At 36.9% G+C, this 27,750-nt stretch overlaps 1 long non-coding RNA gene across 1 annotated transcript; it reads left to right on the plus strand.

The window, feature by feature from the left end:
* Positions 1–914: 914 nt before the first annotated feature.
* On the plus strand, positions 915–23,623 carry LOC137202775 (uncharacterized). Its single transcript, XR_010932780.1, has 4 exons — positions 915–975; positions 1,985–2,223; positions 21,990–22,178; positions 23,429–23,623. It is a non-coding gene; the product is annotated as an uncharacterized lncRNA (long non-coding RNA).
* Positions 23,624–27,750: the final 4,127 nt, after the last annotated feature.

A 27,750-nucleotide genomic window follows, 5' to 3' on the forward strand; every position in this document is an offset into this window, starting at 1 on the left:
GCAAAGTACAACTCAGACAACTTTTGAGTGCTTATTGAAATTGCCAGGCAAAAATAGCTCCCTCCATGCTACGTTAGCATTTTTCTGGTTTAGACCAGCTCATCTTTTTGAATTGGGTTGCATGAACCATCACATCCAAAATGTAAGTTTTATATGTATATTTAAATATTTTTCCTTTCGAAATGGAATGATAATTCATATTATACACAATCTATTCTGAAAAAATAAAACCAGTCAGCTTGCAGTCTTTTGCTCCCCTCAGATACCTAAGAACTGTTAAGAGCTGAAATCTTAACGTTGAAGGGATCAGGGATGTTTTTAATGGTCAAGGGTGTCCGTTATTCCGCTTTAAAAAAGTTCTTAGATCTTATTAATAATTCTATATACCATAATCATTCACCTCGAACGTTTGCTATTATGTCTAAAATATTATTCTCTACTTAATTGTTTTCAACAAGCATTTTTATTGAACATCCACCAGGCAAAAAAGTACCATTTCGAGTGATCTGGAACCTTCTGCTTTCGTTTATTAATTATTCCCAAACAGAATGTCTGCTTCAGACATTAGTTTCTGAAATAGAATTGAATCTTAATTAGTTCAAGGGAAACTCTTACTTAAGTGGTCTTAGAGAAAATGCACTCATTTCCCCTCTAATATATCCTCCTGTTGTTTGACTGTGATGAGAATGGTCTCTTAAAAGAGGCCTCAGGTGTTAAACCAACTGTTCAGGCTCATTGTCAGCTGCTGGTTTCTAGAGTATTAATTCAAAATTAGTGAAAATATAAGACTATGTCTACATTGGCCAACCCCATTGCGAAATTGAGCAATTTTCAGCTAAGGGTGCAGCATTCTCTACAATGCCCTTGAGGAAGATTCAGAAGCTCATTCTATTTCCATCTGCTTCCATCATTAGAGAATGCAGTTGATTGATTCATCCTCACTAACAATAAGAACGGATGCTGTTTAACTAAAAGGTGAGTAGTATAGGCGTAATCTCTATGCCAAAAATTAATAAAAATAAGCGTGTCCTCGGTCACTTTATATACATATATATATACATAAATATACAACTTCATATATATATATAATTTTTTAAAGATAATTTTACTATTTGAAGACTGAAATGACCTTATTTGTATTGGGTCCTTGTTATTATTAGGTGAAAAGTGCAAAAGAAGAATGGGCATCCATGAGCTGGCTGCTGCCTTTTCCTTTAGTTTTCCTTTCAGGAAAGGAATACTGAACACTAATATCACACACTTTCTGCACCACTGATTGAGCGCCTACGATATTACGTTATTAGCAACATTATCGATAACATTATTGGTGGTATTCAGTGTATAAAACTTATGTCTCTACAAATATCAAGAGTTTCTTTTGAGTAAAAATCTGTATATAGTTAAAATCCTTTGTGGAGCCTAGTGCAGTGCTGTATACAGAGTAGGCACTCAGGAAATATTTGTTGGAAGTTAGATTAATCAAAAGCATTATTTTATAAACCATTTATTAAATGCTAAAGGTACAGACTGCTAGTTGCCCCGCCCCCTCCCAGTGTCTATTCACCCCTTCTTTTTTCTAAGAACAGAATCCTCCCTAGCTCCCAACTCCAGTTTTAGCAGGGCACATGGCTGTCTAGCTAGGGACTACATTTCTCAATCTTGCTAGCAGCTAGATAATATGTTCAATGTCTAGGTCATTTCTTTAACAATCAAACTGCTTGTCTTTTACTTCTCTCACATTTTCATGGGTAGTGGTGAGCCTGCTTCAACCATGCGAGATGAGCAACACTTAGAAATGGTAGAAAACAAAGCAGAAGGAATCTAGATGGGGAAAGCTGTGTGTAAGTTCCCCCATCTCTGCACTGTTAAATGTGAGAAAGCTAGAGTCCTATTTTATTTGAGTGATTGTATTTTGTGGTCGCTTTGTTACTGCAGCTTCGCTAGCACTCTAACTCACAAAAATGCAAAATGCTCTTTTCCATAGCTGCCATTCTAGAATCCATGGACCCACTTATTATCCTCCACTAGGACTGTGATAATCTAAGACAGCAGCTTGGCTTGACCTGTGAGAGCGTCTGTGGCCGACTGAAGAGTGGAGAACATCAAGTATGTGTTAAGGATGCCTGCTCTTCCGTAAATTATGGGCAAAACTTGTCAAGGCTTAAGTCTTCTTTGTAGAGTGGCGCTGTGCCCTCAGAAGTCAGCATCTCACAGATAATCAGAGTAAGCTACCCTTTGTTGCTTGTGCAATTTGTAACTCTGCCTCAAATAAATTCAACAGGAATGTATTTTAGGCTTTGTAAAAGAACAAAAACTGAAGCTGAAACTAGCCTTGGTTAATGAAAATAACTTCTTTTTCTAAAAGCCTCCAGGTCTTCACCAAAAAAACTGTAAACAAATTGAGGATAGAGATTGTTTCATGTTTCTGCTTACACAGAAATTATATTTCTATACATAGCAAAACAGGAAAGTCATCACTGGGGCTCAGTTGAGGTTTGTTGACTTAATTGTTCAGAATTCAGAAGTTCAAGAATATTACAGATTTTCTAGTTCCTACGACTAATAATTAGAATGTTTCACTATAATTTACTAATCTAAATATTATTTTCCCATAATTGGGCATTGTTCTATACTGTTTATAGTACAAAAAGAAATGTTTGGGGGATTTTTCCAAATACAAAAGTTTTAAAGGACTGCTAGATTTATTTGGGCTTAGAGATGTCCTTCAGCTGGGATTTCCAGAAATATTTGCTAAAATGTTTAGCCTGCATTTTAGATCAAGAAAACAGGATTTATTTCTGATCAGTGTTAATGTATTTACAGAAAAGTCTCTGTATAACAACCAGGTCAAGTTTGCTTTTTTGACCAATTAATTTACATGTTATATTAATAAAATTTTTCTCCATCATACTAAGCTTTCAAGGCAAGAAGAGGTTTCTCATTGGTAAGTTGATTTGTTTCCTCTGGGTAAACAGGAGTTGCTCATGTAGCAATTGTTTGTTTCGGGAAGATTCTCTGTTTTTTGCGTTGTGTTGATCCTCATCATAAAAAAACAGCCTTGGGGCTTCCCTGGTGGTGCAGTGGTTGAGAGTCCGCCTGCCGATGCAGGGGACACGGGTTCGTGCCCCGGTCTGGGAGGATCCCACATGCCGCGGAGCGGCTGGGCCCGTGAGCCTTGGCCGCTGAAGCCTGCGCGTCCGGAGCCTGTGCTCCGCAACGGGAGAGGCCACAGCAGTGAGAGGCCCGCGTACCGCAAAAAAAAAAAAAAAAAAGACAGCCTTGTATAGGTAACTTTTCTGATTTATACTAATATAGACAATGATTAACAGTGTCTAAACACCTCATCTGTTGCTCAGTTTTAAAGAGCCGATTGAATCATTACACATTAAAATATAGTCCTTTGAAGATTTTTGGCCATCCCTTCTAGAAAAAATGGCATCTTTTAAATTGATTGAAAAATAATATCAAAATTCAGTAATGGACTCTAAAAAAATTGAATGACTTAAGAGTTGACTATTTTTTCCCAAATTAAAATTATATATTAAGATCCTGAGTTTTTGAGATCATTCTAAACTTCCCATTTTTTGGAGAGCATTTTTAAACTAAAAACAATTAAGTTTTGAGATCCATTTAATTTTTACTTCTTTGAAGTACCAGCATAAACATCTGCCGTCTGGCATGGAAATTACCTCATATGGCGGGAGGAGAAATGAGATTTATTTAAAAGTTCTTTGTCTTTGATACTTTCTCCTGCAGCATTTTCCACTAGTGTAATTTGAACCTGACTGTATTTAAATAACCATTTATCGCCATAATGGAAGAGCCGACTTAAAAATACATAACTGCTGTCATTCCAGGAGACTGTATTAAGGAAACATAGAATTTGCCATTCTAGATCAGACCATTTGTCTGTCTTGTCTAACACTTGCCTCCGGCAGTGACCGATATTGAGGACATTGGAGAACAGCAGAAATATACAACATGAACACAAACCATTATTTAGGGGAATAATTGTTTTCTCAGTTGGTAATCTTACACTACGGGGTATTAAAATTGAATCACCCTTACCTGTTTATTTTATTAATATTTTTATCAATCAATAAGCTAACCAGTTTTGTTAAAATTATTTTAGTGAATGATAATTATGGTATTTCTGTACACAAAATTTTCTTATGCAACTAACACTCAGTTTTTTAATGCTGTGATTTTTACATATGAGGAAAATAGGGAGAAATTTGGGCTGTACAGCAAAAAACAAAAAAACAGAAAACAAAACCAAACAAAAAAATCCAAACCTTTAATTTTGGCTTGTAGTTCAAAGTCTAGATAAAAATGTATTTACTACAAAAGTTCAGTTTACAGGTCCAGAAGACAATCTAACACTATCTAATTTGATACTAAATTTACCATTGATGGTAGCAGAATAATCCTATGCTGAGTGATTAATGGGTGGACCAGAATATAGGCTTACAAATTTGTATCTTCCCTGACAACTCACCAGTGTTGTGGAAAAACTATTACAGAGACAAATTCATCCTTGATACATCTCTGAAGTTATAGGTAGATGCAATGAACAGAATACTTACCAAGTGTAGAGCTCAAATGAACACACACTCACACACACACACGCACACACACACACACACACACACACACACACACATACCTCTCTAATGCTCCAGTCATATCAAATTCCTGGTGTTCCCTAAGCCCATCACCTCTGTTCATCCGTTCCTTGCCTCTCCCTAAGCGAATATAAAAGACTTTCCTCTGAGATTATATAAATTATGCACATTCTTCTCTAAGACTACTTTAATCCCTCGAGTAATTCTAAGTGCATAAAATCTGTCAGCCAACTTCTCACCTGGCCCATAAAAGGTACTTATAAAACAGCTTTTCTCTTACCTCCTTGACAACCAAGAAAAAAATTGAGGGTCAAAATGAATCTGTTAATTAGCAATACTGCCCAAACTATGAATACCACTAACAATGTGACCACCTGTTTTGAACCAGATCTTCTCAATATTTAGAAATCAAGAGTTTTAAATAATTTGGGCAAATACCTGCACAACTGATTACTTACCTGAGCTGAAAAACGGTGAGTCTTAGAGGCTGGAGATGGTGTCTATCACATGACATTTCCACCCTCCAAGGTGCTGATGTGTTAACTGCTAATTTTTTTTTTTTTTTTTTCCCGGTATGCGGGCCTCTCACTGTTGTGGCCTCACCCGCTGTGGAGCACAGGCTCCGGACGCGCAGGCTCAGCGGCCATGGCTCACGGGCCCAGCCGCTCCGCGGCATGTGGGACCCTCCCGGACCGGGGCACGAACCCGTATACCCTGCATCGGCAGGCGGACTCTCAACCACTGCGCCACCAAGGAACCCCCTCAACTGCTAATTTAATAAACTCTTCCTGAAGTGGCGTCTTTGGAGATATTTTTTTTAATTTGTTTTTATCCTTATTGGGGAATAGTGAAATCCTACATGGCCATGGATAACTAAAAATAACCAAATGGAGATGCTTAGAGGGTTAATGAGTTTTAAAAATGCTCTTTAAGTAGGTAAGCAGTTGAAAATGGTTTATTTCAATTGGCTTTGTACTGAACTGGCAGCAAATGGAGAGGCCAAAAAAAAAAAAAAGCCAAAAACAAACTAAAAAAAACCTCATCCCTTCCGAAAATAAGTGATGGAATGTTTACTTTGAGCCAAGCTCCGATGACATCTGGAAATCCTTGAGTCAGTTCCTTAACTCCTTACATTTTGTAGGTTAGTTTTTCCATGAAGGCAAAAAGAACTTCCTTAGCACAAATGTTTCTTCTAGTTGAAATCAATCCCTGCCTTCTACATGAAGCATGTATAGTCAGAAATAAACCTTGCCAAGATTCCATCCATACTTCTACTAGACAATTTTCAAATCTGTCGGCTAGAATCTTGACTTTAGTATAAGATAAGCCTTATATATCCCTCTAAATCAGTGGTTCTCAAAGGGAGCAATCTAGTCTCTGCATCCCTCCCTCCCCAGGACATTTGGCAATGTCTAGAGATGTTTTTATTGTCACTCCCATGGGGTTAGTGCTGACATAAAGTGGGTAGAGGCCTAGGATGCTGCTAAACGTCCTACAATGTACAGGGCATTCCACCCACAAAAAGAATTTTCTGGTCCAAAATATCCATCATGCCATGGTTAAGAAACCCTGCTCTAAATGGAGGGCATTAGGAACACAGCCAAAGAAAGTTTTGGCATGTCTGACCACACACTCTGGAAGGAGAATTCTATTCACTATACTGTGAATTAAATTAAGCATAAATATATGCAATTATGAAAGTAATACTTTGGGCTTCTCATACTAATTTTTCATATTCCTCTCTAAGAACTGATGAGAGCCATTTTGTGGATTTCTAGCTAGCTTCTCAGTTTTCCGGCATCACTGACATTCCTCCGACACCATTCTCGACTGTGTTCTGTGTGTTTTGACTGGTCATGTCCTTGCTTCACGGTTTGTGCTGCTATTTGCTATTAGCAAATCATGAAGAATGCAGTGGCCTCAAGTTAATTGTAAGTAGCAATCTCTGTCATCTTATTTCTATAAGGAAATAAGGTGCTCAGCAGCTCTGTGTCTAACCTGAGCATTCTGTGCCCTCCCGGACCAGAGTGAGAGATTTGTTCCACAACCTTCCACAGAAAGGATCCCTCCTGAGCAAGTTCCAGTTGGAAAGGCATCCTTCGTGGACTGTTAACTATAAACACCATGACATTCCTTGAGTAACACCAGTAAACATCTTCTCATCCTTCCCACCCTACTTGCGGCAGCTGCTCAAAAATTGTTTTCTGTTTAACCATTGTATGCCCAATAGCAAGAAGGAAAAATGTCATTAAATTGACAGGACATGCAAAAGTGTCTTTGCAGCTCCAGGTGAAGAACTGTAAGGAAGATTTCTAATTTTAGATTTCCTGAGAGGGGAGTTGCATTACCACCTGCCATCCACCCTGTTATTTCTGAACCAATAGAATACATACTTAAAAGAGTTTGCCCTTGTTGGATTTCATTCAAACTTGTTAAGGCTCTTGGCTATCCACACCAAAATGGACTTTCAAAATTACTTGACCCCAAAGCTGAATACATACCTCTGATATATTCTCCAATGATTAAACTTGAAAACAAGCATTGTCTTAGGCCAGATGACTGGCTTAATTTTCCATTGTCATTGCTTTTCCCCTCACTGACAAATCAGAAACCTCTATCCCCTTTCCTTTGCTGTCCCTACCCCACTGCCAGCTTTATTGCTTGACCATTTCTGAAGACACAACAAATGATTATCTTCAGATTATTTTTGAATGAGAGCAATAATGAGACTAATGAGACTAAAATCCAAATTCAGAGAAGACACGTGTTTGATTCAGAAGCCCGTGTGCTTGTGCATGATGTGAAAGGTGTACCGAGAAATTAATCGCATTTTCTCCTTTCATTTTACATGAAAGCTGTCGTTATTGGGATAAGAATAAAATGAATATAAGTATGATAAAGGATAAGCGCATATGGTAGTCAATACACTACTTGGAGAGAGCGTGCTAATCAACCCGGGCAGTGGGCTAATGCACCCTGCGAGCAAGCACCTGGGAGAGATTCTAAATTTGTAACTCAGAGAAGCTTGGCATTTAACTTGAGCTGCTTTGGGCTTAAGGTGAAACAAAGGGTACAATCATGATCCATTTATGGATTACAGTAACAAATGTCTCAGAAGGTGCCTTTGCAAGACGGTGGAAAATGCAAAACCAATGCTATCTCCCTAACAAGGCTTAGCATATACATGAATTGTTCAATGAATGTTAAAGAATGTTCATAAAAATGGGTGAGAGACTCCCACACCTATTTTTTTTTAATGAACAGTGAAAAGGAAGAGTAAGAGAATCAATGAGTTCTGTTTGAAAGCTTTGTCTTTTGTATTAAGGCTGATGAACATAATTTTAAAAATGCAACTGCTGAAGTTTCTAAGCTATTGGGGATCTGCCATCTTTTAAAACACACTTTTTAAACTTGATTCTTAATTATTCATAGATAAATGAATCTCAGTGCTTTTGATGATGTCAGTATCTCTTACATAACTTCAGTTTTAATGGCAATACCATTTCTGTTTTCCTATTCCAGTTAGCCAAGAAGCTGGAAAAGTAGGAAGTTTATGGTTCTGTGATTCCTACTAAAAAGCATTTTTTATGCTTCTAAGAGGAGTAGAATAGACAGCAATTGAACTAAATAGAAATATGGCTTGCTAGATTGGGTTTATGTTGGTTAAGAATTGATTTTGGAAAGAGCAATTCTATTGCTGATTTGGGGGATGAATAGAAATTCTTATTAACATCAGTCACCTTGGCTCTTCCTTCTGGTATTTCAGAGGTGCCTCTGTTGAACTCCCTTTCCAGGGGGCTGATGAGTTAATTAGTGTTTACCAAGCATCTACTATGTGTCTGATTCCTTGTTAGGTACATAGAGAGCCACAGGTCAAATGGTACAGTAAAACGGAAAACCCATAACCACCTGGAAAACTCTAATTCCTGTCTGACAGTTCAGAAGAGTTGAAGATATTGGAAAAGGGAGGAAAAAATGATCATGGCCAGAAAGACGAAGCAGATACCTCAACTGCCATCTAACAATCTACCACCACATGCCTCCACTCTTGTATCCCTGCTCCAAATCCAGTGAGGACTTGGTAATATACAAGCAGCTGGTGGAGAATAACCAAAAGAGTGGAAAGGGGGATAACCCCAGGGAATGGGTTAGCAAGAGACTTAGCTAGAGACTAAGTAGTGGTGTGATGTGGTGAGGGCACAACTAAAAAGACTCCTCACATCTTTAACCATCATAACCTAGTTGACAGACATCAAAGACATTGCAGGATGGGCAGGGAGCCAGCAGTGGTTGTGAGGTAGTTGCCAGCTTTATTTACCATCAACTGAATTGATATTGTGCTCTGTGATTTAAACATATTAACATAAGTGTATAATAATAGTTGTTGTTCTATATTTCAACTATTCCATAAATATTCAGAAACGACAATATATCAACACTGTCTATACAGCGACCTTCTCTCAGCAAGCATTTACACTCATTGTCTACTGTATTTCTGGCCCTATGTAGGGACTGAATAAACAGGAATGACTAAGACATGGTCCCTGTCCTCAAAGAAGACAAGTTAATGGTGTACTTTCTTCTGAAATATGCTGATATTGTTACCATACCAGAATCATGGTTATGGTTGGTTAAACACATTGGTTGAATGTAGTCATTTTTTTGGTTGAACCAACAGAAGTTGAGTCTCTTTAGTCAGAGGATAAGTTTTAGATGAGGTGGGACCTGAAGGAAGGATTTGAATACATCAAAGAGAGAAAGGGCATTCCACATGGATGGAAATATGGAAGGGAGAAAGAATCTAGTTTTTAGAAGACAGCATGGCATCTGCCTGACAAGCAGTCAAGGTCATTCATTGAAATCAAGTGGGAGAAAAGGGGATTCCTGCATTGCTTAAAGTGTAAATAAAGTCTTTGGAAAGAGATCTGGCCATGAAACCAGGAGATCTAGATGTAGTTTTGTAATCTTGAGCCAATCAGTCTTAATCTAGCAAGTATTAATTCTCCTATTCATAGAATGAGGGCAAAAACACATATTTGTCTATGCATATATTTGTCTAATGCATATCTTCGTCACAGAAGAGTTTCTAGACTGAATAAGAACATAAAGCAAATTGCTTTAAGCTCTTGGAAGAAAGATGCTCTTCAAATCTAGGGAATTATATTAAGATTTTATATTCATTCACTTTTACATGTGGTTTTTCTAAAAGGGAAAGATTAGTTTGAAGTTTATCCTGCTGTTTTGGTAAAATTGGTAAAAGTATCTTCCTGATTTTTTCTGAGCATAAGGTAAAACTTATTGTCCTCAGCTAAGTAGATTACCAGCTATTTTCTTTGAACACCCAGAGCTCACAAGTAGCATCTGTCTTATTCATATAACCTAAAAAATAACATGTAAATTTTTAAATTTAAAGATAAGTTAAATGCATGAAACCGTTTTTAGTTCCAAATTTGTTTTTTCCTTTCTGTGCAGTATAAACTGAATCATTCTTAATGTTAATTTTAGCAGCTTCCCAAAAGGTTAATACAAACAAGTGTCTTGTATTTTAGTTGTCTTGTTTTGTTTTGTTGCAAACCTACTAACTTACTTCTCTACTACTCAACTGCATTTGAACAATCATAGACACTTCTTCATTCTTTTCTACAGCTAACTAATGCTCAACTGTCAACTGCCTCTTAAAATCTAAGAAAGATTGGATTCAATCTTTATTTAATGTTTAGTGGAAAGTCCAGTGCAAGAAGGAATGTCCTATTTGAGATTTTTGCCTCTTTCAAAGTAGGTCAGCTTATGAGTCATTTTGGTACCCTGTTCAAGCTGCCCCTCTTCCATCATATTGTCCTAGAGATGGAACTCATTTTGCTTATCTGCTGTCATAGATAAACTTCTCACAAAAGACTTTTTGATGTTAGGGGAAATGGTACTTGGGGAAATGGACAGGATCAGCAACGCAGCATTGTAAACATATAAATTTCATATTAAATATCCCAGTTCTTTAAAAAATATTCATTTGTAAGGGTTTTCCGAAAATCAGTCTTTAGCCTTCTGTGTTTTTGGGGTTTACTTCTCCTCTTATTCTCTTAAAAGCACAACATTAACAAAAATTAAAACAAATCTTCTCATTTTTATAAAGCAGAACTGAATTCCCAGTCAGTTAGATACTACAAATAGAAGAAACTTACAAAGAAACACCTAAAAATCTGATTTCTAAGTAGTCACAAAACCTTTTTATAAGGTTGTTTTGTTCAGTTAGATACTACAAATAGAAGAAACTTACAAAGAAACATCTAAAAATCTGATTTCTAAGTAGTCACAAAACATTTTTATAAGGTTGTTTTGTTTTTCCTGACAGGGAAGCAAATAATAAACCAACAATAGAAAAACAAATAGCCAAGAGAAAAAAAGAGAATGCAATCTAGAAAATCAATAAATAGAACAATGGTGGCAATAATAAACTCTACTCACCCAACAAATATCTATTTTGAGGATCTACTATACATTAGGTATCTTATTTTACTCTGGAAACAAGGTGATTAAGATGATGCTCTAGTCTCCATGAACTCCCAGTCAGCCATAGAGATTGAAAAAGCAATCATGTAATGGCAGCAAGTTTAAATTCATGGAAGCTTAATTTCAAAAATAAGAGCCAATCAGGCTCCCTGACTTCAGACTATACAACAAAGCTACAGTAATCAAAACAGTATGGTATTTTGGGATTGACATGTACACACTGCTATATTTAAAATGATTAACTAACAAGGACCTAATGTACAGCACAGGAAACTCTGCTCAATATTATGTAACAACCTAAATGGGAAAAGAATTTGAAAAAGAATAGATACAGCTATATGTATAACTGAATCACTTTGCTGTACAACTGAAACTAATATAACATTGTTAATTGACTATACTCCAATATAAAACAAAAAGTTAAAAAAAGAAAACCAGTATGGTACTGGCACAAAAACAGATGCAGAGATCAATGGAACAGAATAGAGAGCCCAGAAATAAACTCATGCACATATGGTCCATTAAGCTATGACAGAAGAGGCAAAATATAAAATGGGGGAAAAGACAGTGTCCTCAATAAGCGGTGCTGGGAAAACTGGACAGCTACATGTAAAAGAATGAAATTAGAACATTTTCTCACTTTATATATAAAAAGAGACTAAAAATGGATTAAAGACCTAAATCAAAGACCAAAAACTATAAAACTCTTAAAAGAAAACATAGGCAGAACACTCTCTGACTTAAGTCTTAGCAATATTTTTTTGAATCTGTCTCCTCAGGCAAAGAAAACAAAAGCAAAAATAATCAAATGGGCCCTAATTAAACTTGAAAATGTTTGCACATTAATAGAGACCATTGACAAAATGAAAAGACAGCCTTCTGAATGGGAGAAAATATTTGCAAATGGTATGTCCAAAAAGGGGTTAATACCCAAAATACATAAACGGCTCATACAACTCAGTTTCAAAAAACAAACAGCTTGATTTAAAAACAGGCAGAAAACCTGAATAAAAATCTTGCAAAAGAAGACATATAGATGGCCAACAGGCTCATGAAAAGATGCTCAACATTGCTAATCATCAGAGAAATTCAAATCAAAACAACAATGAGATATCACCTCACACCTGTCAGAATGACATTGGACTATTATTGTAACAAAATAATAAGCATAAAATATAAAATGCAACTAATGTAGCAAAAGTCATGTATTTTGAGGAAAATGTGTAGTCCCAAATACTTATATTAGTAAAGACAAAACCCTAAAAATTATTGTGCAAAGTATTCAACTCAAGAAATTAGAAAAACTAGGGCTTCCCTGGTGGCGCAGTGATTGAGAGTCCCCCTGCCGATGCAGGGGACGTGGGTTCATGCCCCGGTCCGGGAGGATCCCACGTGCCGTGGAGCGGCTGGGCCCGTGAGCCATGGCCGCTGAGCCTGCGCGTCCGGAGCCTGTGCTCCGCAACGGGAGAGGCCACAACAGTGAGAGGCCCAAAAAAGAAATTAGAAAAAGTATCATCAAACTAAATCCAAAGAAAGTAGAAGAAAAGGAATAATGAAGTAAGAGCAAACATCTCCCTCTCATTCCCTTCTTTCTCTTTTGCTTCCTCCACACCAGTCACACAAGGATTCTGATGAACCTCAAAAACACCAAACATTGCTCTCACACCAGGAGCATGCTGACACTTCCACATACAATGCTTTTCTGAGAGAAACATGGTTCATTTCCTGCTCTTATTCAGGTCTTTCCCCAATGTGATCTTCTCTATGAGGCCTTTCTCGACTCCCTTTTACAAAATTACACCTCTGTTCTCATTCTTCTTAACTCCTCTACTCTGATATATTTTTCTCCATTGAATATATCCCATTTAACACAGAATATACCTTACATGTTTGTGTCATTTACATTAGAATGGCATATTTGATCACATGAGGGATTTTTTTTCTTTTAAGAAGATGTTGGAGGTAGGAGTTTATTAATTAATTAATTTATTTTTGGCTGTGTTGGGTCTTCGTTTCTGTGTGAAGGCTTTCTCTAGTTGTGGCGAGTGGGGGCCACTCTTCATCACGGTGCGCAGGCCTCTCACTGTCGCAGCCTCTCTTGTTGCCGAGCACAGGCTCCAGACACGCAGGCTCAGTAATTGTGGTTCACAGGCCTAGTTGCTCCGCGGCATGTGGGATCCTCCCAGACCAGGGCTCGAACTCATGTCCCTTGCATTAGCAGGCAGATTCTCAACCACTGCGCCACCAGGGAAGACCCTACATGAGGGATTTTTAAACTATTTTTTCCCAGTACCTAGAAGAATGCTTAGCCAATAGTTGGAACTCAATCAACATTTGTTAGGGAAATGAAATCAGTGAATGTAAAAACAAGCTACAGTCATAGAAAAACAAAGTTAAAAATCTGCTTCTTTGAAAAACATAAAAACATAAAATAATTGGCAAATTAATTTTCTTAAAAGGAGAAATTTAAAAAGTAATGTGAAGGGCTTCCCTGGTGGTGCAGTGGTTGAGAGTCTGCCTGCCGATGCACGGGATACGGGTTCGTGCCCCGGTCCGGGAGGATCCCACATGCCGCGGAGCGGCTGGGCCCGTGGACCATGGCTGCTGAGCCTGCGCGTCTGGAGCCTGTGCTGCGCAGCGGGAGAGGCCACAACAGTGAGAGGCCCGTGTACCGAAAAAAAAAAAAAAAAAGTAATGTGAATAGTATGAAAATTTTGTCCTAAGAAATTTGATAAATTCAATGAAATAAATTCCTTTAAAAAAAGCTATTTAGAAAAAGTGATTTAAGAAAAAACAGAAAACCTAAGAGGTAAGGGTCAACTTGTCCAAGACTCATTTCCTACGGCCTGGCTTTCCCAGAAAAGGAGTCTGGTCTCAAGGAAAATTCCATGAAAACTGATCAGAGCCTTGTGCTTAATATAATCAGTTCTGGGAGAATGCTGACAGAGTAGATCGGGATGCTGGTTCATCGTATCATGTAGCTGAATCACAAGTTTTGGGATTCCGACCAGGGAAAAAGTTGGTGCTCCCCAATCTTTAAAAGCTAAGGTGGTCATAAAGTACAGGGCACAAAGGTTCCGCTTGATCACACTGCTGTAATTTCAGGGCTTGAATGCCAGCTCTTGATCACATCTCTTCCAGACCGTGAATGTTGAAGAAGCTACCATATCTTTTTGCTGTTATAGACTCTTCTGTGATTTCACCAAGGAGGCTGGTTCTTCCCTAATCATGCAACTTAAAAAATTCGAAGCCTAGGGACCAGGGTTTCTCGTATGGATATTTGATGTATAGCCTGGCAAGATCCTGTATACTGCTCCAGACTACATAGAACAATGGTGGAAACTCAGGTTAGCTACTGTGAAGTCTTCGCAGGAAAATCTGTTCCAGAAGACCAGTTGTGTGTGAGGTCTGGATATTCACCTTCAGTTGAGCATGTAAACCAGAACAGGTTTTTCAATAAAAGAATCAGATTTTTTTTTTACAAAAAAGCAATAAACCCAGATAATTTTATAGTTGAATTCTACCAAATATTCAAGGAACAAATAATTTCAGTCTTGCATATACTCTTCCAGAGAAGAGAAAAGGAGGAGAGACTTTCCAACTAGCTTTTATCAGATTAGCATATTTTGATATCAAAACTAGATGAAAACAATACAGTCAATGATGGCTTATCTCAGTGAAGCACAGAGATGCAATGGGTAATTATAGATATGATGAAGGGGCTAAAGAGGAGACAGGAAGAAAAGAGTAAGGTATTAACATCATCTTAATATAGCAGAGACACCACTGGAGTCATACCATCTATAATTGCTGGAACAAGTACTAGAGGTTTAAATATATTATTTACAGTTACAATGGGAATGATGGAAGCATTTAACTAATAATTTTTAAATTGCCTGGAGAATGGGCTAAAGAGAAATGAAAGAATGCGACTTACATTCCCACCTTCAGTACCAGGAAGTTGAAAATGTATTTTATTGCTAATGAATTAAGAAATGAGAGATTGAACAATTTATTTAGCAATATCACAGTAACCAACAGAATTTAAAAGAATGAGGGGAGTGGCTCTAAGAGAGTATGAAGTTGAACATCTCCTGTAATGTGAGCTTTAACCAAAATCTCTTTACAATTATTTATATGTTTTGCTTTTAATTGCTATGTTGGTGGTTCAAGCCCAGTTAGGGGCATAGTTATTTTGAAAGACAACATACTGCAGCAGAAAAAGGAGATCTGACTTACGGTCTTTCTTTCAAAATCAACCAGATGTTTAGTATTTGACATATCACCTGATCCCAATTACCTTATGTGCAAAATGGAACTGAAAATACATCACAGCTTGTTGACTGGGAACTGGAAGTAAATGATCACAGTACTTAATAATCCTAAGTACTGTAATTAATTGTTTTAAGTTAGCCCACAAGCAGATGGCTGAGACGTAGAAGAACGTTATGGTAGAATGAGAACAGATCTGGTAGACAAGACCTGTATTCTTGTTCTAATTCTACTGCTAGTTTCTTTGGCGATTCTCAGTAGTCACTTGTCCTTTCCAGGTCTCGTTTTGCCTTTCATTGTCCCTTTTTCTCTCTTCAATAATGAGGAGGTAGGAGAACATGCCCCTTATCTCCTGTTAGTTGGAAGAGGCATTGCTTCTAAACTGGAAAATTTAAGTATTTTACATTTTGCTTTTCAGATGCAACTGTAGGTTGGGCTACTTCCATCACAAATCATATCACCAAATTTAACATTTCTTATAGATGGAATTATATGTAGTCATATTCTGCCTAATGAATGTGTCTCTTTGGTCCTTGCACACCTGTATTTTGTACAGATTCTTTCATGAAATAAATGATCAGTAACTTTTTCTTCTTGACAATGACCTTTTTCTGGTCTTTAATATTTTGAAAGCCGCAGTGTTTCAATAGTCATTTTCCAAAAGGCACTCATTAGTTTATGAGGCCAAGTTTGAGTTTAGAATATCAAGGTAGTACCAACTATCCTTTATCTATATCAATGGAATTTTGTGTTGTTTGGTCTAATTGGTCTAATTGGTCTAATTGGTCTAATTCTCTCATTCTTATTATTTAAAGTATGTAGTATACAAATTACATTTGATAATATGTATTAAAAGTATAAATGCCAACGTTGCTGTGATTTTAAATGTCATCCTTCAGTGCTCCTATGAAAAAATTCAACGATCGGTAGGATGCTGGGTTCATATTAGATTTCTCACCTAATATTTATAGTATTTGCTTTCTTTTTTAAATTAAAAAATTATTTATTTTTTAATTGAGGTATAGTTGATTTACAATGTTGTGTTAATTTCTGCTGTACAGCAAAGTGATTCTGTTTTATATATATACCTATATATATTCTTTTTTATATTCTATAATATTTGGTTTCTTATTAGGCAAATAAATAAGTAATCAATTTTTTAAAACTTGCTCCTGAATAGTCATTCTGTGAGTGTCTGACATTACTCAGGGTAGCATTAATGTCACCATGTTTTCCTGCATCTGGGGAGTACTGTCACAGTGCTCGATTATTTCACCTAACAGGCTCTTGGAAGGATGGACCCTGATGTGGCAGCTTGTAGCTATACATTAGTATGGGTTGTGTTAGAGCCAATTGCTGTCTGACCTCTCCTCCCAGTAGAGGCAGTGTAGTGCCATCTGTACATCTTTTAGTCACATTAAATCATGTCATTTAAAGAGCCTCTGAATGTGAACGAATTTACCTTATGCTTAGGAGAGAAATCAGTCGAACTGTTGAACTACAAGTCTGTGTTCATCTGTATCACCAATTTTCATACTGTTTGAATTCTTTCTTCTCTGGACTGGTAATAATACCGTCAGAGACTGTTTAAAATTTGCTACTGTCATAATTAGAACATTACTAAGGATTAAAAAATTGCCATTAAGGTAATTTAAACTCTATATTTACGTGTAGGTCCCAGGGCTATAGCGTCAAGACTGTCTTTCCAAACTAGATACGGACGTTTGCAGGCATCATCCTGCCAAGGAGCTGCCATGCCAAAGCATACTCACATGAAGAGTTGAGGAATTTTATGGACACGAATTGCTCTAAAAGAAAGAGGATTCCATGCTATCCTCTTTCTTTTAGAGTGATTTGTGTAGTGAGGTAGATGGACCTAGAGTCTGTCATACAGAGTGAAGTAAGTCAGAAAGAGAAAAACAAGTACCGTATGCTAACACATATATATGGAATCTAAGAAGAAAAAAAAAAGGTCATGAAGAACCTAGGGGTAAGACGGGAATAAAAACACAGACCTACTAGAGAATGGACTTGAGGATATGGGGAGGGGGAAGGGTAAGCTGTGACAAAGTGAGAGAGGGGCATGGACATATATACACTACCAAACGTAAAATAGATAGCTAGTGGGAAGCAGCCGCAAAGCACAGGGAGATCAGCTCGGTGCTTTGTGACCGCCTGGAGGGGTGGGATGGGGGGGTGGGAGGGAGGGAGACGCAAGAGGGAAGACATATGGGAACATATGTATATGTATAACTGATTCACTTTGTTATAAAGCAGAAACTAACACACCATTGTAAGGCAATTATACTCCAATAAAGATGTTAAAAATAAATAAATAAATAAATAGGATTGAAATGACCAAGCCTATTGAAGGAACTTCTCCTGGACACATGGCCATGCACATGGCCTAGACCTGCACAATCACAATTCACCCTAGGCTCAGTCATTTTTTTCCCCCCAGAAATAGGCATGTGAATAAGCTAAGACCAAACAGAGCCTTCCCCAGAACTTTCCTTACAGAGAATTGGGTAAGACTGTCTCTTTGCGATGAATTTGCTTATCTTGCATACCATGATTACGGGTGTGCCAGAGACCACTTACTGCTCACACAGAGTGAATCTGACTAATAATTGCAGAGTTAGAGCTCTCGTTACAGTATCTAAGTTCCTCCCTTTGGGCCACCCAGACCTGAAGCAGCAATAGGACTCCTGGACCACTGGACTTAAAAATCACATGAGCTTTTTTTGTTTTTTATTTACTTGTTCAAGTCAGTGACCCCAGGAGCAGCAGTGTTAACTTCATCTGAGAACTTGTTAGAAATGCTCATTTCTGCATCAGAACATTTGGGGATAGGTCCAAAAGTTTAACAGGCCCTCCAGGTAACTCTGATAGAGTAAAGGTTGTGAAACTGGTTTAAAATGTGTTTTTAACTCCATTTTTTAAAAAATTGAAGCATAGTTGACTTGCAATATTGTGCTGGTTTAAATTATTTTGAATTTAGCTTCTGGCCATCTTCAGTTGGTGAAGTCCTGATATAGCAATGACAAATAAGAAATTTTATAAAACGGATTAGAAGAATTTTGGTTTAAAAACTCTTCTCACTTGGCCATGGCAGAGACCAAAGTTTTGAATAGGGATATTGTCAGGAAATTCCTAGAACCTCTTGTCTCAGGTTAGCTTTGTACCCACTTAGCCTCAAGTAGTCACAGGCCATTTGAAGACAAACATTGAAGAATCTGTTCCATCTCGAACTTCAGATCATGAGAATTTTCAAACTCTGGGGGATACAGACAGGAGTCGTCTCTGAAACTTTATGTCAGCTTGAGCACATTCTATTTAAGCTAAAAGAACTGCTTAATTTTAGCTTCAATATCTAGGTTTAGAAGGGAACCTTTATAGATTGTCTCAAGGGGGGATTTAGTTCCTCGATCTAAATATCTCTGCCTTTGATCCAAATCATTCCAATTCACTTTAACATAAGAGGGTGCCTGTTGTTTTCAACTGGCTTAGTGCTGGATACTGTGTCATCAATATAAAAATATAGTCAGAAATCTCTTGTGAGTTAATGGTATCATAGCAGTATGCTCTCTGATTAACAATAAAGAATATAAAAATGCATGCTTTTAAGAAATATTGTATTACTCACAAAAAAAGAAGCTTGTCCTTTACACGCTTATAAATGCAGAATATGTCATGTGGAAAGCACAGGATTTCCTTTATTGTTATTTTTTAATATTAGATGTCTCTGCAATGCATGTTGATGGTCTGGCAGATTCAATTTTCATGATACCTTCTTTTGAGAGGATATCTGATTTGAAGCATAATATCTATAAAAATAATATCTCACTGTGCACTTTGTATTCAAACAAGTTTAAACAAGACTAACAGCAATTACTTACTAATTTTAAGAGCTGGACTATGAAAACAGAAAGAGGCTAATCTATAAAATTCTTTGCAAGGAAATGGACAAAATTGGAAAAATATTTAATTAATGTTTAATTGTAATTAAAGGTTATATTATATGATATCACCTTTACAGGTTATGCATCTCTGCCGCTCAGAGACCTTACAGGGGAGGTGGCCTTGATGGCTATTAATATAAGCCAGTTTCCCATTAGAAGCATTTACTAGTATATTACATAGAGTCTCCTTTTCCAGACATCCAAGTATGTTCTAAAATTCCATTGGCACATGTCAATTTTTAAAGAAACCTGTGTCTAGAATTTACAGTGTAGTTGAAAATTATCGTCAAACAGAAGCCAGATTGCCTTTGGTCCTTATTTACTGGCTTCTAATTCACTAAAATAGAATTCATTTGTTCCATAGGCAAGTCATAACAATTCTTACTTTTTCTATATTTATATGACCTTTTTGACCAGGGAAACAAAACAACAACAACAACAAACAAGCATTAACTTTGAGATAAAACAAACATTTGTTAAAATTCTGGTTGTACCAAATACTTACTAGCTGTATGGTGTTGGGAAATATACTTTTCTAAGGCTTTGCTTCCTTAATGTATAAAGATGATGACCACTCTTTCTCAGGTAGATTGCCTATCTCTGCTTTGCTCAGTTCTTCTTCTAGGGTTTTACCTTGTTCCTTCATCTGGAACACATTCCTCTGCTGCCTCATTTTGTCTAAGTTGCTATTGGTATTTTTTTTTAAACAGGAAGAATTTAAAATTTTTATTTATTTATTGTTTTTACAACATGGATTTTATTTTTTTTAATTTTTATTGGAATATTGTTGATTTACAATTTTGTGTTAATTTCAGCTGTACAGCAAAGTGAATCAGTTATACATATACATATATCCACTCTTTTTTAGATTCTTTTTCCATATAGGTCATTACAGAGTATTGAGAACAGTTCCCTGTGCTATGCAGTAGATCCTTATTAGTTATCTATTTTGTATATAGTAGTGTGAATATGTCAATCCCAATGTCCCAATTCATGCCTCCCTCCCTTCCCCCTTGGTAACCATAAGTTTGTTTTCTACATCTGTGACTCTATTTCAGTTTTGTAAATAAGTTCATTTGTACCATTTTTTTAGACTCCATGTATAAGTGATATTTGTCTTTCTCTGTCTGACTTATTTCACTCAGTATGACAATCTCTAGGTTCATCCATGTTGCTGCAAATGGCATTAGTTCATTCTTCGCTACTGGTATTTTTATGTATGTAGTAGGTTAGTTACATGTCTTGAACTTGGAGAAGTGCCCTCTGTGTCCCTGCAGTGCACTTCCCTCTCATCACCCAAGCTATACATTCCAGAGATTTCCCCTAGGAGGGCTGCGTGAGTCCTTCTGTTGTGGCAGGCTAACTATGTGGGCAGTCTGGTAGGCTGATTGGCCCCTGGTCTGGTTGGTTGCCAGGTGACTTCATATTTGTCAGAATGGCTATCATCAAAAAGGGCTTCCCTGGTGGCGCAGTGGTTGAGAGTCCGCCTGCCAATGCAGGGGACACAGGTTCGTGCCCCGGTCCGGGAAGATCCCACATGCCGCGGAGCGGCTGGGCCCATGAGCCATGGCCGCTGAGCCTGCGCGTCCGGAGCCTGTGCTCCACAGCGGGAGAGGCTGCAACAGTGAGAGGCCAGCGAACAGCGAAAAAAAAAAAACAAAACAAAAAACTATGTTGAATAAAAGTAGCGAGAGTCATCATCCTGGTCTTGTCCCCGATCTTAGAGGAAATGCTTTCAGCTTTTCACTGTTTAGTATGATGTTAGCTGTAGGTTTGTCATATATGACCTTTATTATGTTGAGGTAGGTTCCCTCTATGCCCACTTTCTGGAGAGTTTTTATCATAAATGATGTTGAATTTTGTCAAAAGCACTTTTTCTGTATCTATTGAGATGATCATATAGTTTTTATTCGTTAAAATAACAACATCAACAACAACACTGATAAAACCTCAGAGATCTCTGATCTTGGACCTAATTTACGGCTACAAGGCTAAATGCACCAAGAAGGTTGCAACTGTCCGTAACTACAGGACCTGTTATGGTGTCTTCTTCAGGAAAATGGTGAAGAAAATTGAAATGAGCCAGCACACCAAGTACGCTTGCTCCTTCTGTCACAAAGCCAAGAGGGAGAGCTAGCTGCGGGCGTCTGGCACTGTGGTTCCTGCATGAAAATGGTAGCCGGTGGTACTGACCCTACAATACCACTTCTGCAGTCACAGAAAAGTCCATCCTCAGAAGACAGAAGGAATGGAAAGATCAGAAGCTCCACCATGGGAAACACTGCTAGCCTGTAATAAATGGATTCATTTATGTAACCCCCCCCCAATAAGTATCCTCAGAGATTTCTAAAGTTTAGTGACTGCTAAAAGAGAAAGAAATAGATTATAGAAAGGAACTAACCTGGGAGCTGTTATCTAAGAATAACCTTTGTTTTCTTAGAAGAAAAAAAAATCCATCTTATGCCAGGAAGGAAAAGGTGAGATCCAAGGAATCTGCATTCCTTGAAAGATTTCTGAGTGATTCTGAATTAAATGGTTGGCACTTTAGAAAGTTGCTCTAAAGGGCTAGTCTTGAAATCAGAGCCCATCATTCACAGGCTTTTTCCTTTCTGCCCCAAAATAGGAAACAGAAGCTGATAGTCACCAAGAGAAACAGAAAACTCATAGAGCAAATAATAGTTCTTTTTGAACCAGCGAAGTGAGGCAGTGTTAACAAGCATCAAAAAACAAAAACTAAGACCAAACCCAGGAAAGCAACAGCAACAAGTGGAAAGGAAACAAAAAGCACACTTTTTGTGTGGACACTTTAAAGGTATGGTCTGAAATCAAGAGAGGAGGATGGAATTAAGACCACAGCACCTTCACACTGTATATATGGTAAAGTGAAAAGGAAAAGCAAAGTTTGGAAATGATGTTTGGTATCAAAGTTTGGTAACAAATTCAGAAAGTAGTTAGAAAATGTTTGATTGGATGACGAAATAAAACATGAAATGAGATTAAAATAAATTGAAATGTATTAATACAAGTAATTGAAAAGCCAGTTTTATCCAGTAACTGGTAAGCCAGGTAGCTCATACAGAAACAGAAAAAGAAACAAGCCAAAATCTCTACAGTCTAGAAACCGAACTGCCCATCTCTATTTCAGATAGTATGTTACACTATTTATGAACATTAAAGCAGCACTTTTAGAATCTGAAACCAGTGTTTGACTTAAAAAGGAGACTCAGGTGATGAAAATAAGGACGTGGATTGTATTAAGATCTAAAGGGTCATCAGAAAAAAAGTTCAGAGTTGCAGTGAAAATACATCTAAAAATATTTTAAAATATTCTCTTAAAATTTATATTTACTGAGAGCCTTTTGGATACTTTGCAAAAAAGTAATTCAGTTACTTCTTAATGTGATTTTTTAGGAACTTTCAGTTTTTGATATATTGTCTCTCCCATTTAAGTGTTTTCTTCAAATTGGGTACGGTAACAACAGCATTTTCATGTGTTTTTATTATGCTAATGAAAAACTTACTTATTTAACTTGGCGTCTAAATACCTAAAAGTGATTTACTTTGAATCGTTAGTCTCCATTTAATCAAGCAGGATGAAGTGAGGGGTATTGGTTGCCATATCTTTTCCCTATAAAAGAATATTTAATCTTGAAGGCGACACTTATCTTGCTCTGAGATAACTATGAGGGTATCAGATCCAGAACATTCTACCAGGACTGGGTGAAGGGCTTCCATTGCACTTGTGGGTGTTCTGTCCCCATTTGTTTCTCTATTTTTTTTGTCGAAGTATGGCTCCTGTTCTCACTTCAATCTGATGGAGGACAAAAAAAAGTTTCTCTGGCTTTGCCGTCCACCTGCTTCCCATTTCAGTGGTGCATTAGCTGTATCTGCACAGAGCAGAAACAGGGAACCCAGTTAGAGTCGGTGTCTCAGCCCCAATCCTGAAACTGATGACGCCTTTTTTTTTTTCCCCTACACTATTTGATTCACATTCTTACAAAGTTAAAGGCAAGCTTGCTTCAGTTTTATCTTGTTTTCGTTTTCTCCACCTCCGTTTCTCAGGTCCGGATGTACTGAAGATTATGCGTGGAGATCTGACACCCATCTTTCCTCGGTTATGGAATCCCAGCAGATTAAACTAGGAACACAATAGCGCTACATTCTTTTTAAGGGTACTGGAGAAACACTCCCTCCCCCCCTCCCCGCCCTCTTAGTTCAGTTGTACGAGTGTTTGAAATAAATCAGTCAAGTTTAAAAGGTTTTTTTTTTTTTTTTTAATAATAAATGTATGAATAGATGTAAAAAGGGTTTGATCGTCATTTTGGATCTTTACAAAGGAGATCCTGAAAATCTCAAGGAGGCTAGAATTCTAGGGGATAATTTCAGAAGTGAGTTTGGACTTTATTCTTAAATAATTCATAATTTAAAAAAAATACCGTTGCCAGAAAAGTTGTTTCCAAATCGAGTTCACTCTCCTTCTATCTTAAAACTACACTTGCAGCTTAATCCTGTAGCAGTGCTTTTGTTTCAAAACAAAATTCAAAGTTGTGCCATTAAAATAATGTGCTGAAAATGAAGCAAAATGTAACCACTATAGTTGGAAAATATAAAATATTTGGTTGAGATGACTCAGAGGCAACAATAAACTAGAAAAGAAGAGGTTTTTCATGGTAACAAGCGCTGTTCTCAGCCTTACTGTATATGCGAAGATTAGTTTTTCCTTCCTTTTTTCCTTCTCTGCCTCATCTTCCTCCTTCTCCCCCTCTTGCTATTATTGTAATGATCAAACCCGGAGTCCCCGAAGCAGAGAATATCTTTATTTTGCTCTCCATTTTGTTGCCCTAGAATGTAAGTTAGACTTCTTGAAGAAGTTTGTTTGTTGCCCACCTACCTTAGTAAACGCACGATGAGTATTTGTTGAAAGAATGAATGATTGAATGGATGAATCAATTAGATGTCATACCCCCTGATAACAGCTCATGGTCTTCCAACCAACATACATTCTCTTTTATTTTTTTCCCTTAGATTATAATTAAAAGTTGATGTCATAATCAGGTTCAGCTTTTGTGCATATAAAGGTTCTCTGATTTTGAAAGCCACGAACCAAAACCATTCTTGGGCTTTTTGATAGAACAAGAGACATGTCTATGTAATAATGATAAAACTAGAGAGAATAACCACTGCAGTTATTTGGAATTAGATGAGGAACCCCTAATTTTTGCTTGAATGAGGTTTTATTTTTCAGTTTATGTGGCTGCTTTGTAGAAACAGCCAAAACCAAAATGCTTTTCCCTACATACCTCCAGAAAAGGAGATCCTGCGACTGTCTTATTTGGAAATGTTTCTTTGTCAAATGTCCTCCTTCCATAGAACTTAAATTCCTTGAAAATATAGCCTATGCTCTGGTGCAATGCCAGGAAAAAGACATTACAACTGAATAACCATATATCTTTAATACTCAAATTGACTCACTCATCAAGATTAATCTAACATTTTTTCATGATACTTATTTACCACTCTGAAAAGTATGTTTATAACTCCTTCTGGCCTTCCTCCCTGAGCTTGGTAAATCATCCTAATTTTAAAAGATCAAGGAAAATTTGGGTTAATGATTCTATATCCATGTTGTAAATTTTTTCTCCTTTAACTACATAGTGCCTATCGTCTTGCTGACTTCATCAGTTTAACGACACATTTCAACCAATTTCAATGTTAATTTGAATTTATTAAAAAAATTTAACTTGCCTTACACTTAAGGTTTCTTCCATACTACAAGGTCTCATTTCAAAACGGAAAAATACCCTCTTTGTATGCCAGTCATCCCTGCCCTTTGACGGTAGTGTTTTTTCCCTCTAGATTTCTAAAGTTGTTATTGCAGAGATTTGAGGCAAAATTAGTTCAGAGTAGTTGTTACCAGAGCAGAGACCTATCTGCTTTGAAGGCCTTCGTCCAGAACAATGTTTACACATAGTAGGCACTCAAAGAGTATATGTGACTGATGGTGAAAACTACCACTAACTCTTCATATGGCTATTATGAGAGCAAAGTTTATATGGAGAAAAATCAGTATATCTATTTATCTTCTTTTTTTTTCTTTTAAATAAAAGCATAGTTAAAATAGATCACAAATATACAGAAATCCATTATATATTTTCTTTTAACCTGAACCTCACTGTGACATGTAAATTGACTTGTTTATGTTAATAGCAGCCATTTAGGAGTAAATTCCCAAAGTACTGCATGATAATTAGATTGGGCATAATTCACACACTGTCTGTTACTTTGAAAATGGGCTCCTTCAAAAAGGTATCAGCTAGAATAGAGCGTGTACCTCCAAACTGTCTCTAAAAGGATTCTCATTACATAAAACCACACACACAGTGTGAAAAAGATGATGTCGGCACTTAATGCAGAAAAATAATGCAACATGTTCCTTTTTGGTTCATTTACTACCATATGCTACTTGAGTAATGAAAACCTATTTGGTATAGAGACAGACGTGGATATACTTGAAAATCCTAGGCCGTAATGAAGCCTTATATTTGTTATTTTGGAAATGACTACTAAGTGTTCAATTATGAAACATCTCCAGATTATTAGAAAATTTCATTTGATCTGTCCCCTATAAGGACTAGAGGAGGACTTTTAGTTTTCTTTTTTCATTACCCAGTTCCTATGTAATGAAAATTCCAAATTTGGAAATGCCTAATAACTATGCAGTTCTGATAGTACTAAATTAATTAATATTTAAACATTTTATCTCCATAAGAGAATGCTATTAAAGAATTACGGGTTGCCAAAATACTCATATTTATCATTACTTTTTATGATATCAAACAGAACTGTGAATTAAATATTAATTTAACTTATTCTAAAATGTATCAAAAATTCTATTAATTATCTAAATTATTCTAGGTTGTGGAAGAATCTGGAGTACAAATAATAAACTTTATCAATATTTAAACAGAAACGAATTAAATAACTTATTTAATATTACTGAGAAGCAATGTCTACAGCTCAAATCTGAACAAATAAAAACCATGTTTTGCTGTTTATTTTATGTGATTGCAGGAGACAAACTGCTTCCAAGATATGGAAATAATTAGAAACACACAGGCAAATGATAGCAAATATTTTATGAATATGGCTTTTTAACTTTTCTGGTAGGTTATAAAAAGATTTTATGCCAGGACAAAAAAATTATGATCCACTTTTTTTTTTAATGTAGACTCATTCCATTAAGCTAGTAAGCTTTTCAGGTATTTAGGGTGACTTGAGACCAAACTATGAATCTACAAGTTTTAATTCAGTTTAAAATCTTGAAATTATCTGTCCCAAAACTTAGTGAATATGCGCAATTGTGTGGGATTATGCCTTTTGCTTAAAGTAACCTCAAAGATGTTTTTCTATGGTGGAGTTTTAACCCGCAAATTTTTATAGCTACCGTTTATTGAGATAATATCTTCCTATTTTCTGTAGTGTTTGCATAAATTAAAATGTAATGAAAAATAGGTACTTGCATATAGCCCCTAAAGCCTCATACAACTAAAAACAGTCGTTGATAAATTACAAAGGGAAACATAAAACAATTCACAGTGGTACTTCGCTAATGCTGAATTTTAAGTAAATATAAAAAAGCAATGAGGTCAAACAAAGTGTTTTACTAAATGGTTAGAAAACTAACTGAGGCCTTTGAAATATAAACAACACCCTCTTCTCTTGATTATCCCTCTCCCACATATATTATACTAGGTATTGTCTGAATCAGAAAGAATCTAGGGCAGAAACAATGTGAATAAGGGAACAGGAATTCTGTACTTTAAGTTCCAGGTATCAGGAGCATGTCTTGCCTGTTGCAATCTTAGTCCTAGATTATAGAACACTTCCTATGGGACAGCCAGCGGAAGATGGACTTTCTAAAGCCACTGGTGCTGGCTCTAGGATCTTGAAGTAGAGCAGTGTGGCATTAAGCAGCAGACATAGGCACAAGTCAAACAGAATCTTGGTGGACGGAGGCTCCAGGTTGAGGTTGGCATGGATGGTGCCAAGTAAAAATGAAGAAGAAAATGGAAGGAGAAGTTAAATAAGTGTTTTTACCCTTTAGGTTTTATCTTCTCTTTTCCCTTTTCTTTTCTTCTTTCCTTATTGCTCTCTAAAATAGTTTGGGTTGGACAGGAATGTCAATGTGATTGGTTTCCAGGGAAGGAAAAGAGGAAAGAACGGTTGGCCAAATGGTATTTTTCCTACTTTTCTCCTCATTCTTAGCTTTGCTTCATAGATGTTCTGTTCCCATCTCCCAACCCACCTCCCCATTTCCAATCTTTGTTCTCTTTCCCCAAGCTTAGAGTGGAAGGGGTCAGAAGTAGTAATCCATAGAAGACAAT

The sequence above is a fragment of the Pseudorca crassidens genome, chromosome 11, assembly GCF_039906515.1.
Source record: "Pseudorca crassidens isolate mPseCra1 chromosome 11, mPseCra1.hap1, whole genome shotgun sequence".
NCBI lineage: Eukaryota > Metazoa > Chordata > Mammalia > Artiodactyla > Delphinidae > Pseudorca > Pseudorca crassidens.